Source organism: Rhinopithecus roxellana, chromosome 16 (genome assembly GCF_007565055.1).
Source record: "Rhinopithecus roxellana isolate Shanxi Qingling chromosome 16, ASM756505v1, whole genome shotgun sequence".
Lineage (NCBI taxonomy): Eukaryota > Metazoa > Chordata > Mammalia > Primates > Cercopithecidae > Rhinopithecus > Rhinopithecus roxellana.
In genome coordinates, this window is record NC_044564.1 from 4,743,242 (window position 1) to 4,757,744 (window position 14,503).

The 14,503-nt window shown below is 39.6% G+C and overlaps 1 protein-coding gene across 1 annotated transcript in view; it reads left to right on the forward strand.

Annotated features, from left to right (window-relative positions):
* Positions 1 to 14,503, forward strand: part of LOC104676241 (astrotactin-2) — an 809,378-nt gene that overhangs the window by 760,702 nt on the left and 34,173 nt on the right. The gene's annotated exons all lie outside the window — the stretch shown is intronic.

The following is a 14,503-nucleotide window of genomic DNA, read 5'->3' on the forward strand; positions in this document are numbered from 1 at the left end:
TCATTTGTCCTTTAGAACTATTCAGATTACAGATTGAGCTAAGTGCTTCCTCATGGTGTTAATTTGTTCCTCTTTTTTAGAGATTCACCACCTGTTTTTGTCTTATAGGCTCCTTTTGTAGAATGATGAAGACTGCAATCCCTTTTCTCAGAAAAATGTTTTAAAATAAAATAAAATACAAAAGACTACAAAAGAAATAAATTAGGTCAATACATAATTATCAAAATATTTTAAAAGTATGATACAGTAATATGTGTGCATCTTTATTCATGATAAGATCTAGTAGAGAGTCTAACTATCATAATTCTAAGTTGGGTCAACCGTAAGTATTTTGAGATTTGTAATAACTGTAATGTGATAGAAGTATATGTGAGTTTCATTATGTCAGTCATAGGAAATGTTAATACTACTATATTTTGTTAGTGGCATTCATAATTTAAGGAAATAGTAAATTGCAATGATAAGATACTAAAAATAAAGGTAATTTTTTTCCCTATACAAGTCTACGGACCCCCAAATTCTGTCTGTCATCCAAGGAGTACCACCTGAATCACACAGGATTGCCGTGTGCATCTTATAGAATCATATCAGAGGCACTTAATGCCTGTTGTACTACTTTTAGTCACATTAAGTTTGATCAGCAAGTTCAGAACCTATCAGTCCAATCCATTCGTTAGAAATTTTCTCATTAGCCTTTCTCTTAGTAGTTTTAGGATTCATTGATGATAGTTGTCTAGATTTATTCTTTTATTAGAAATTATGAAATGGTAATTTTGTGATTCTGTCATTATTACTGCTCTTATTACCTGCAGTATTTCCATAAAAAATGTGATTACCCTGAAATCCAGTTCAAAGCATGGCTGATAACTTCATTCTTTTATCAATTTTTAGAACAATATGTTTGTCTCCTAGCAGTCTCTAATAGTAACTGATGAGCTTTGTTAATTTGGTTTTTATTTGTTTCTTGGTTTTGGTTTGGCTTTGGTTTCAGTTTTCAGAACATTATGAATTAATGGAAGTTTATTTGTTTGATAAATGTCAATCAATTGCAATTATTATTGTTTTCCTTGTTCAAATTGTTTAATGTTAGGCCAATGTGATTCTCTTTAAGTTGGTTTGTATGTCCTTTTGAAATGACTTCATTAGTCCTGACCTTGTTTTTTGTTACAACAAAACATCCCAGGCTCAGCTTGTACCATACTTGTTCCAGACTTGGATTCAGGAATTTTTCCAAGTATCCTTTGTTCCTTTTAATGAAAAATAGCATTTAGAAACCAGAATCTGGGCAGTAGGGGTATTTATTGGCTAGTACATTGTCATTATTTCTAGGCCTTTTCAGTAGGCAGAGCTCTGAAATGTTTTTATTTTTTCAAAGAGAAAAACAAGTCGTAAGTTTTTATGATTTCCAACTGAAATTTCAGTTTACATAATTTTTCGTAACTCTTCTTAATACCTGAATTAGTTGTCTGTAATGCTGAAAAAGCTTAGTTCCCAGTCACAGTAATGTAATGGCTTACTTGCTATAGCCCACAACAGACAGGTTATTATTTCAAAATAGCAATACCAATTGTGTCAGTCCATTTTGTGTCACTATAAAGTGGTACCTGAGACTGGGTAATTGATAAGGAAAAAAGGTTTATTTAGCTCACAGTTCTGCAGGCTGTACAAGCATGGCACCAGCATCTGCTTAGCTTCTGGTTAGGCTTCAGGAAGCTCTTAGTCTTGATGGAAGGCGGTGGAAGAGTAGGTGTATCACATGGCAAGAGAGAGGGAGCAAGAAAGGGAAAGGGAGGGAGGTCCCAGACTTTATAATAATCAGATCTCGAAGTAACTCATTATCACAGGGAGAGCACCAAGCCATTGATGAGGGATCCATGTCCATGACCCATACACCTCCTACCCCATCCCACCTCCAACACTGGGGATTACATTTCAACATGAGATTTGGAGGGGACAAACATCCAAGCTATATCACCAATATTACAGCTAGTGATAAGACCATTACATCTAGATTTGCAGATAATTTGTGTTTGTTCAGCGTCCCAAATAGATGTTTTTGATTGATAGGTGGCTTTATGAGAAGTAATGCAGGCTGGGCATGGTGGCTTATGCCTGTAATCCCAACACTTTGGGAGGCCAAGGCAGGTGGATCACTTGAGGTCAGGAGTTCAAGACCAGCCTGGCCAAGATGGTGAAACCCCGTCTCTACTAAAAATACAAAAATTAGCTGGGGGTGGTGGCACACCACTAAGCTGTAAAATCAGAATACTGCATTTAAAAGCCACTCTAAATATTTATTTTCTCTATACAGCTATATCAACACTTTGATTTAGAGTTACAGATATTTTTTCCGTCGGTATATAATTTGTAGAGATTGTTTTTGTTTTTCTTTTGTGATTTAAAGAAAAAGTATGTAAAACTTTTGTGCGGTGCAAAGCTAAAACTTAGAAGATATACTGCAAAACTCTGGCTTCTATTCTTATCCCTGGATTTTATATATATATATAATATATATAATATATATAATATATATAATATATGTCTGTGTGTGTATATATATATAGTACTCCCTTCTTTTCTCTACAAAAGAGAGCACTTTAAACACTGCTCTGAGCTGGACATGGTGGCTAACACCTGTAATCCCAACACTTTGGGAGGCCAAGGAAGATGGATTGCTTGAGCTCAGGAGTTCGAGACCAACCTAGGCAACAGAGAGGCCCAGTGCCTATTTAAAAACAACAAAAAACCTTAAACATTGTTCTGCATATTCATTTTTTCCATTTAGTAAAATGTATTTGTGATTACTACAATCACATACAATATTATTCTAATTCATTTTTAAGTACATAGTACCCCACTGTTTGGATGCTTCATAGTTTTTCAACCAATTACCTATTGATTGTCCATAGACTACTATGGTAAGAGATTTATTGCTGATTACTGTGACATAATGGGCAGAAGCAACAAAAATTGAATATTCAATTTCCAGAGTTTATAACTACCTTAACTTGAATCTCTAGCAATGTAGCAGAGTGGGAGGCAGTCTAATATTATGGAAGAGTGCTTAGAATTAAGGAAGGTCACAATGGCAAGCCAGGTGTTCTTGGATCCCTGAATTTCCCTTTGTGAGCTTCCATTTGCTCATCTTTAAAAAGCAATAATGAAACGTACCTCTCACTGTTAGGATTTATAGAGACCAAAGGGCATAATATATGCAAATCAAGTAGCAGAACATCTGGCCTGGCATATGTGCCTGTGAAATTGTAGCTATTGTTAATATTAATTTTACTGATAGCCTCAATGTAAGACAGGAAGTCTCTGATGAGTTTCAGCCCTTTTATTTTTCATTGAGTGGGCTCATTAATCCTTCTCCCTGCCCCTAGCAGCAGAGTTTACAGGGCAAAGGAGAGCTAATGGAGAGGTAACTCTTGAACATGTTCTCCAAAAGTAATGCCTACTAACATGTTTAAAGCTGGTCTTTTAACATGAGTATTTTAAACATTTTGTTAAAAATAAGAAGTTAGAAATGTGAAAGCAAGACTGTGAACCCCCAGGAAAGTGGTAAGAGAGTGGCAGCTTGTTTACTAATGGTTCCCTTAACTGACTAATGGTTCCTAGATGACTCCAGCCGATGTTCATACCCTCCTGGATGTTTGAAACTGGCAACCTCCCACTGGCCCCAAAGTGGCCTCCCACTGGCCCCAAGGTGGGCTGGTATACCTTGTTGGCCTGCTCTCCTGCTTCAAATATGTTCAGGTGGGACAATCTGTGAGTCTTTATCTAAAGTAGTCCATTAGCGTCTCAGAGGCCTCCAATTCCGTAAGCCTTGTCCAAGAATAATCGTTTCTGAGCATTTCCTCTTTGACTCCTAGCCTGAGAAGTGATTGGAAGGAGGAGGAAGGAATTGGGAAGGAACTAATCTTGGAATCTGTTCTTGAGGGGTAAGTTTTAAACAGAGTTTTTAAGAAAGTAAAACAACTTGATCTCAAGAAAGAGAAGGCAATTCTCCTGTTAATGATCCATCTCAACTCCTTTGGACAGAAAAGGGGCTTTGGAGTCAGACTTTGAATGCCTAATGACCTTCAACTGCGGTCTGTCACTTCTCGGAAACTGTTTTTTCAGCTGTATATTATAGTTGTAAAAAATTACGACATTACATGTCCAAGGCACTGTTGTGAGGATTCCACGAGATCCACAATGTCTTGCGTTTGGCAAAGAATAGAAGATTGGGAAATGTGGTTTTCTTTTCTATCTTCTCCGTTGTCCAAGCACTTTTCCTATCACCATCTTAAAAATAAAACTGCATTAAAAATAAGACTATGTTGTTAGAATAATACTAGTAATAGTAATAATAACAAGAACTGGCATGTTTTGGGTGGCTACTAAGTGTCTGGCATGACCCTACATTTTATATATATTTATTTTGAGATAGAGTCTTACTCTTGTTGCCCAGGATGGAGTGCAATGGTGCAATCTCTGCTTACTGCAAACTCTGCCTCCCGGTTTAAGTGATTCTCCTGCCTCAGCCTCCCGAGTAACTGAGATTACAGGTGCCCACCACCACACCCAGCTAATTTGTGTGTTTTTAGTGGAGACAGGGTTTCACCATATTGGCCGGGCTGGTCTCAAACTCCTGACCTCAGGTGATCCGCCCACCTCAGCCTCCCAAAGTGCTGGAATTACAGGCGTGAGCCACTGCACCGGGCCCATTATCTTAAATCTCAACAACTTTATATTGTCAGTGATATTAGCCTATTTTATACATAAAAAGCAGAGACTACTATGAGGAAGAAGCTTGTCTATGGTCACATGCAAGACTGTGGCTAGCCTGTAAGTTACCTTTTATATGAATTAGGAAGAGGAGCTCCTCTACTTGTATTCAATTGCATGAGCACAGGCATGGCAAGTGAAGCTGAGGCTGGATTTAGTCCCCACCCGCCCTTTTGCCTTGTCACCTTTTTACAGAGCTCAACTTGTATAACTATACAAAGAGGCCCTGGTTGCATGCCTAATTTTGACCAAACTGAATTTCACGTCCAGATGTGTATGAAGTTCAGACCACATCCCTTCCATTACCACCTTGGAATTTTTTCTCTTCCTGTCTCCTTTAAGATCCTGCTCCATCAGTTATCTTTTCTCTGTGTCATATCTTCAGCATCTCCTTCTCCATCTCTGTTTTTTCCCTCCCAGCCAATATGTCCCATCAGATCTCTACACTTGAGTACCACAAGGATTGAAACAAATTGTTATTCCTATTTTCCCCCCTTGTGCCTAGCTGTAAACCTGGCACTGAATAGGCCTCAGCAAATGCTCTTTCAGAATTCTTTTAGTCATTGCACTAAGCTTCCTTGCATCATAGCTAGCTTTTACTGTTTCTCTGGCTTCCCTCAGTGCAAGTTGCTTTGCACACTATGATCGTTCTTTGGCAAGGATCAGAAAAGAGGTTTCCCCAGAGCAATCATCTTAAGTAGGCACTAGAGGGCAGCAGGAGATCACATATGACCTTTTTTTCAGCCTCCTATTACTGACCACAGCCTGCCTTGTCTCAGGAGGAAGAAGTAGATGTTACCCTTCAATGCCGACTGATTCCTGATTCTGGCCAAGACACTGGCCACTACTAGGCTACTGGGCAGCGTCCAGGGGCCCCTCTCCCACAGAGAGTGTGACCTGCCTCAGAAATTTAACTGCTTTCACTTGAAGACACGTATCCTCTTTCAAGTTATACTTTATCACGCTGTGCCTCAGTTCTCTCATTTGTAAAAGGGGGCAACAATCCCTACTTTGTAGGATGATGGAGAACTGTATGAGATCATAGGTGAAAATGGGCTAGCACAACATATCTTGTTTTATTCCTAGAAGAGTTGGATGAGGAATTAGTATCCCCATTTTACAAATGAACACACTAAGGTTGGAGAGGTGAAGTGACTTGACTAAGATTTGAAATCAGGTGGTCTGACTCAACAGTTTTAGACTTATGCATTCAATTCTACCCTGGTCTACTGTCTTCTTGTAGGTAGAAGACAGGTAATTTAAGGGGAAATTTTTGACAGTTAAACCATCAGGCAGGTTTCAAGGGAAGATGTACAGATTCAGACATGTACGAGAGTTGAATAATGCTAGGATGAATGCCAAGGGCTGGAACAAATGACCTCTGATGATGCTCTTGACACCCTAGCATTGGATATTTTCCATTCAGTTTGGTTTCTCATTTATCTTCTAATCCAATATTTAGGTACTAAAATTATTAGCATTTTACAGATGAAGAAATGGAGACTTAGAGAGGTTAAGGTCTTGTTCCAAGGTCACCCAGCTAGAAAATGAAAAAGATGGAATTTAAACTCAAGCAAAACACTGTGCTATAGCTGCCCCTCTGTAATTGTACTTATTACTTATACATTTAGGGGAAGAGCTTCCAAATTCACTTAGATTAGGAAATCAGTTGTCCTAGGGTTTGGCAGTTTTATAATTCTGTCTTCTTATTTTTGGAATCTCTGCTGTTGCTTCTTTCCATTCCCCAAATGTGTGTGTGTGTGTGTGTGTGTGCTTGCAATATGAACACAACACATACACCACAACATACACATACTCATACACATACACCTTCTCAGAAGCTACCCAAGAATGCCCCACGGTTCCTGGGATAGGAATTTCATCTACCTAGTTAGTTGTTTAATTTTAATATGACCCTACACCCCAACTAGAGACCAGGCATGAGTACTGTAGATAAGGCATCTAAAGTACATAACTCTGGGCTTGGGTCTGATGCTTAGGATGAGAAGTGTGGTTCCCAGATGAGAAGTTAGTCTAAGTTTAATAGAGTCTTTCCACAGTGGAACTTGAGGCCTGGAAAGGTACTGATTTCCACATCTTTAGAAATGTCCAGGAATAAATTGGAGAATTATTTGGTGGTAAATGAAAAATTAGATGGGATTTCTGACCAGGTGACCTTCAGAATGCTTTCCACCCAGGAGACCCTATTAGCCCATGGAAATGAGTGAGGGTGGTTGGGGACATTGCCTGGGGGTGGGAGGTAACGGGAAGACACAAATATTTGGAACGGATATGACTCATCCTGTAGGAGTGAAAACTGGTGCTGAAAGTTTTTCAGAGAGGAAATATGGGCAGTGGAAAGAGCAGAGAAATTGGGTAGAAATAGCTAGACTAGTTACTAGCTGTGTGACTTTGGTCACGTTACTTTACCTCTCTGATCTATCAAGTGTACATTAATAAAATAAAATGAAGACCAACTGTCTTTGGGGCTGTGGTGATAAATTGGGATAGTTGGTCTGAAGTCTGATAAGTGTTGCACTAGTGGAACAGGAGTCAGATTTATGCATTCATCTATTCATTTGTTCAGATATTTACCTGCAGACTGTCTACATGATGTCCAACAGTGAACTCTGTGCTGGGAATGCAAATGTTCATTGACAATGGCCATGGTCATTGTTCTCGTGAAGCTTATGGTATATTTGGAGAGAAATATATTCATTTAATTATTATATTAAATCAATAGAAATGTGACGTGTACTATAATGAGGATATAAACGGTTCAGTTCATAGTGCAAGTTAAGAATAGTCAAAATATAGTCTGTGAAAACATGTGTGCTCAAAAGTATATACATATGAGTTGATTCTGCCACTCTTTGTGATATGTTTACTGGGTTAATTTCCCTCTACCTCTAGATGAAAATCTTAGCAGACCACATCTAATCTATTATCACTTATGGAATAGGCAGCAGCACTATCGATATTTTACATTGCTGACATACGTTCAAATCAGGAATTAGGATTTCCAGTCCAATAGTTCAATCAAATCTTTTGACAAATAAAATCTCCCTGTCTTTCCCAGTAGGAGCATTAAGAGGTGGGATATGGTTGGCCTTCATGCTCTTTCTTTACTTTGCACATCTTCTTCCCCTTCCTTCACTGTATAAGCAAAAAAAAAAAAAAAAAAAAAAAAAGAGAGAGAGAGCAGTGGTCAGGATTAGGAAGGTCATACTTGCTCTAGAATTATTTTACCTGGCTTTGCAGTCTCTGGTCCTGGCATCTTTAAAAAGCTGGCCGTTTCCCTTGGGGGCTTGTTCAGGGGCTTTTCATCAGTCCCCATTGCTTGGGACTTCTCGCAAGACCTGGAACAGTGCCATTTCTCTTTGGCTGACTTCAGTGATCCCTTCCTACCTACTGTTTCTCTGGCTGCCTACCGAATGGAGATTCACTGTGGGGGACCCATCACTCTGTTAGATTCCTCTTGGGTAGAGCTTAAAACAGTTCCAGGCCAGTTCTTTCTTCTGTGTGACCCGTATACAGTTCAGAGGAAACAAGCATTCTTCACTGGTCAACCTCTGGGAGTTTGGGCCAATCCCCATACAGCTCCTTCTGTTCTGGTGGTATAGGCCACTACAGCTTTTTCAGATGAAGATGGAACCTAGTCCATTTTCTTGCCAGTTGCTGAGAATATATTCAAGTTCTCCAAGTGGCACTCCTGAGGGTTCCTCTCACAACACTTAGAGTTAGAAGATAGCATGTAACACTTGAGCTGCCTAGGGTGCTGAAGACTCCAAACATGGTAATAGTTCTTTGCAAAACAAAAACAAAAACAAAAAAACTTCCTTAAATCTCTTCTTGCAAATACAAAAATCAGCCAGGCATGGTGTCATGTACCTGTAGTCCCAGCTACTCAGGAGGCTGAGGCAGAATTGCTTGAACCCGAGAGGTGGAGGTTGCAGTGAGCCGAGATTGTGCCACTGCACTCCAACCTGGGTGACAGAGCAAGACTCTGTCCATCTCAAAAAAAAAAAAAGAAAAATCTTTTCTTGGTGCTTTCTGACCTCTCTTTTTCCTTTTTTATTCTTTTTTATTCTTTTTTTTTTTTTTTTTTTTTTTTTTTTTTGAGACAGGGTCTCACTCTGTCACCCAGGCTGGAATGCAGTGGCAGAATCTCGGCTCACTGCAACCTCCACCTCCCGGGTTCAAGTGATTCTTGTGCCTCGGCCTCCCAAATAACTGAGATTACAGGCATGTGCCAACGCCCAGCTAATTTTTGTGTTTTTTGTCGGGATGGGGTTTTGCCATGTTGGCCAGGCTGATTTCAAACTCCTGAGCTCAAGTAATTCATCTGCCTCTGCCTCCTGAAGTATTGGGATTACATGTGTGAGCCCCTGTGCCTGGTCTAACCTCTTTTTATGTCTTTGTTCTGGCTGAGTTTTCTAGAGTTATGAAATTGGTTAGATTTTATCTCCTTTGTAAATTCTGCATCTAGGGGCATGACTTTGGAATTTTACTTCTATTAGGCCTTGGTGTCTGAACAGAAATTTCAATTTTAATGTCATGTAACAACAACAGCAATGTAATTATAACAAGTACAGCAACAACAACAATAATAAATAATATTTATTGAGTGCTTAACTTGTTCCAGGCCCCTTACTTAATCCTCACAATAACTCTTTCAGGTTGGTACTATTATTTATAAAGGGCACACTAATGATGCTGGACTTTGATTGTTGGGCTGAGGAAGTTCATATTGCACAACACAGAAGTGCAGGCCTTGCTAATGGCATTTCAGCTGGCTATTTTCCCCTTCTTAAAGATATTTGTGTGGGTCCTTGAGTCAGGCCTCAGAGCAATTGCTTTCCTCCAACAGGAGACAGTAACTCCGCCTAAGAAATGATCCAATTTCAGTAATTCCTAGGAGGCCATTGCTGTAATAAAGGCCATTCTTTATGATATAAAAGTCTCACCCTTTTCCCCTCTCCCTTAATGTTTCTAATTTGAGCCCCTCTGGTCCCTGTGGAGCTTTTAAATGCTTCAAGTGCAAACCTAGTGCCAAAGCAAGCCTGTCTGACTAGGGAGGCAGAGCCCTGCACTGTTGCCGAATATTGAACAAACATCCATGCAGCTTTGGCTCTCTCAGAAGTCCTTAGTCTGATGCTTTGTTTTGTTTTCTGGATGAGGGCAAGCGGTGCCATCACCTCCTGCCGAAAAGCCCTGGCTGCCCTCCCAACAAGGAGTTGTCACTTCAACTGAGGCTTTTTTTTTTTTTTTTTTTTTTTTTTTTTTGGTGGCAGCAAAATAATACCCAGCAGGAATTTGGGAGGAGAAAAAAGAGAGTTCAGTTGGCAGGTTCTCAAATGAATGGGTTGTAGTGTCATTGGAACTGAATTGGGCTTGAAACCAGACATGATCCTATTTTGGAAGCATTGTTCAGAGGGATGGGAAATGTGAACAGAGGATAAGTCTCTTCAAAAATGTTCTTTTTCCTTCGCCTGTTAAAGACACCGTATTTTAACCTAACTCTCCCATTCACTTAATGGCAAGGGCCTACATAAAAACCTAGAGAGGGTCAGAGTAACTGGAAAAGTGCTCAGCTATTCATCTGTTGACCTTTTGATTAGAGCACTAATTTTACTTTGGGAAGAGGTTGTGTATTGACTACAATCATTTATTAGTTATTGTCCTTGTAATTTACCAATTCTGGCTCTTCGGTTCATCGATGCTTGGATAAGGCAGCACAGGGTATATATGTTTACTATATATTTAACAAATATTTAAAATATTTTTGAAAGCCTGCTGTGTTCCAGGTACTGTGTAAGATGGATATGGGATCAGCAAAACTGATGCTGTCTTTTCCTTCATGTAGTCTACAATCTCGAGACGTTAATAGGTGATACAGAGAACAGGATGTTTTGAGGGTCTGTAATATGAAATCTTAATAGGTCAGGTGCGGTGGCTCATGTCTATAATCCCAGCATTTTGGGAGGCTGAGGTGGGCAGATTACTTGAGCTCAGGAGTTCAAGACCAGCCTGGGCAACATGGCGAAACACTGTCTCTACCAAAAAATACAAAACAACAACAACAACAACAACAAAACCAAAAAAACAAGAAAACATTAGCCAGGTGTGGTGGCATGTGTCTGTGGTCCCAACTACTTGGGAGGCTGAGGTGGGGGGATTACTTAAGCCCAGGAGGCAGAGATTGCAGTGAGCTGAGATTGTGCCACTGACTTCAACCCAGGTGGCAGAGTGAGACCCTGTGTGTGTGTGTGTGTGTGTGTGTGTGTGTATGTGTGTATATATATATATATATATATATCTTAGTATACATTAGTGGCATGAGGAATTCAAGAAAGGCTTTTCTGAGGAATAGGCAGTTGAACTAAGACCTGAGGGATGAGTGGAAGTTAGCTTGGAAAATGCAGGGCTGGAGATGGGGTGGGGGAAAGAATTCTGTGCAGAGAGAAGAGCCTGTGACAGGATTGAGAGGGGCAGAGGGTATATGCAAGGAATTTAGCCATTGTAGCTGAACTAGGAGGAACAGAATAAGAGATCCAACTGGAGAGGCAGCATGTTGTCTAAATCTCACATTTTCTATGTGCTGTCTTAAGCGTTTTGGTCTTTAACCTAAGAGCAGTGAAGTGCAATGGAAGAGTTTTAAGCAGGAGAAGAATATAACGTTTGCCTTTCGAATAGATGACTTTAACCACAGGTTAACGTTGAAACAGAAGCAATTGACTTTTGCAATTGTAATGTCTACAGAGGAATAATTAATGGAATGGCTAATGGTGTTCCATCTTAACTCTCATCTAGATCATAACTGAGGCGTGACGCGTCTCTAAGAAAAGGGTCACTGTTAATACAAGTGCATGAGACTTCGAAATAAGTCCCTCTCCTTATTTTGGTCATAGGTTTCAATGGGGTTGGACCAGATTATAGCCCTCCTTTGGCAAAATTAACCCTTAAATTCAGCTGTAAATTCTGTACTGCTACTGTGGTGCAATTTTCAGCCAAGGTTGTGGGCTTTTACTGCACCAATAGGGATGATAGATTTAAAAAACTGAAGATTTATTGAACAGAAGCCGACTAGCAAAGATCTATAGATTATTGTGTTGTTAAATGGATAGTTATATCTTTAACCCAATGACTGTGAATGTTTGTTTGATCAAGGGGATTTTTACTCTTAGCACCAAGTTATATTTCTTCTCAATGAAATTATGTACATATAGCAAGGTGCTATGGGGATCATGCCATCTGTGTTTTAAAATATGAGATAACATGAGATAGTCATTTAAATGATGAATTGGTTATTAGAAAGCTGGGATTGTGTGCTGGAAGGATCACTGACTCACTGTGTGACCTTGGAAAGTCATTTTCCTTCTTTGGGACACACTTTTCTCTTTTGTAAAATGTGAAGATTTGTACTAGATCAGCATAAAAATGTGTTCTTTCAATAGTTTTTGAAATCCATTATATGAAGAAAAGATGCCCCAGTCTATTTTTTTCTCCCTGGAGATGCATGATCTAAGTATATTGATGGTGCATTTGATTCCACAATTTTTACATTACCTAATCCATCATACTTCCATATTCTTGTGTGGTTGGATCATTTCTCTGAAACTCAGTTTCCCCATCTGTAAACTAGGTCAAGAGCAGGGGTTGCCAAACTTTTTCTGAAAAGGGTAAGTTAGTTAATATTTTTAGGCTTTGTGATTATAGAGTCTTTGTTGTAACTACTCAATTCTGTCGTTGCGGCTTTTCACAATAAATAAATGAATGGGGGTGGCTGTGTTCCAATAAAACTTTATTTACACAAGCTGGAAGGGGACTGGATTTGGCCCATGGGCCATAGTTTGTTGACCTAGGCCAGAGTGTGGGCTAATGAGTCCCTAGTGTCCTCATTGCTCTGACTCTCTCTTGACCTTCTCCCCGAATGGCTATTCTCTCCCAAGTTTGAAGTCATCTTTCCTCAAAACTGTCCCTCTGGTCTATGAAAAGTCATCATCATCTTCTTTTGAAAGGTCTGGATATAAGACTATCCTGTCTCTAGCTGCTGGGATGCCTTCCTTATACCCTTGTTTTGTTTGTCTTAGTAACTACCCTTCTTTAATCCCTGTGAAGGATTGGTTAACTGGAATTTTCCTTGTCTTCCTCCCTGAGAGCCTTTGATCTGATACTCACAAGCATTTGCTGACAGCCAGACAGAAAAGGTGGAGGCCAGATTCCAGGCCTGAGGGCCCAGAGAGTAATGAATGAAGGCTGCGTTTATTTGTATTTCTAATTGGCAAGTCCATTTCCAGATCAGCTGCATGTCACTACAAGCCGAGAACAAGAGCAAGAGACAACTCTCCTTTTTCTCCCCGACATCAGGGCTCAGGGCCCCTATTTCTACTGAGGCAGAAGCTTGCCTTGACATTACCAGGCTTCGTTGAAGCTGCCAGATGGATTAAGCTCCGTCTCTTAGTATAAAATTACCATGTTTTACCACTCAGATTACGCACTGCACATCTGTGAGGATACCATTCACATAGTCTGTGATGTAAAAGGAACCCTCTTGGATGTACAAATCACTTTGCTTCTTCAAGGTTTTTGATATAGCCATAGAACCCTTTATTTTTATGAAATCTTGTATAGAAGGCCAGTCTATAAAAGAAATATAAGTGAAACTGCTCTGTTTGAAATAGAAATGAGAGTTTAGAGCCCTGCCTGCTCAGTTTCCTTCTTTTTCTATACAATCAATTGCTGTGGTGCTTCCTAGGATCCCTAGGATTCCTCAGAAGAGTTTTGGAGACTCTAGACTAGATCATGAGTATAGCTGTAGCCATTCAGAATTCTATAATCTCTCTCTCTGACTGAGTATCAAATACATCCCTCGCACCATGTTTGGCACTGAAAGTGGGTAGGAATGGAAGCCATGGCCCCTGGTCTCCAAGAGTTGATAATGTTGTTTTAGAGGTCAGCAGAAAATGGGAAGGGAAAATGAACTTAAATAAGATCTCATAAGTAGAAACACTTATTCAGAAAAGAAGGGCTGGGGCAATGAAGAATGATTCCCTAAAGACAGTAGCATTGGAATGGAGCATAGATAGAAGAGATGTGGAGAGGCCGAGGGGAAAAGCAGCACAGAGTGAGCAAAGGCACAGAGGTGGGAAATACTGGTTTACAGATCAAGAGAGATGGCACAGAATGAAGCACGCATTAGATCTCAGTGTGCACATGAAGAAAGAGGCAGGAAAAGTGTGAACAAGGGAACAGGTAAGCACACACACAAAAAGGAGAAATCATGTCTTTTCCAGGCAGTCCTACCTCCTTCTTTCTCATTTGGTATTCATAACTGATTTCGTTGGTGTTATTAACTCCATTTCTCAGAATTTATCATTGGAATCACCGGGATATTGACATTTTCCTAAAGTTGCAGAGGTATTTTCAAGCAGAACTGAGATTTCAGATGAAGTTGGCTTGATCCAAAGCTTGTGTTTTCCATGTAATGTTGGGCTGCATGGAAAATATAGGACTAGATATAAATTTTAAAGGAAGGATATACTTTTTGTAGGTTGACAGACGACAGAAAGGAATTTTTGGTTGTCTAAAAAATAGATTTGAATATTTATATCTTGCACAATTACTGAGTAACAATGTAGCCCAACTTACCAACTTTATTTATTTATTTATTTTTCATTTATTTATTTATTTTGAGATGGAGTCTCACTCTCTTGTCCAGGTTGGTGTGCAG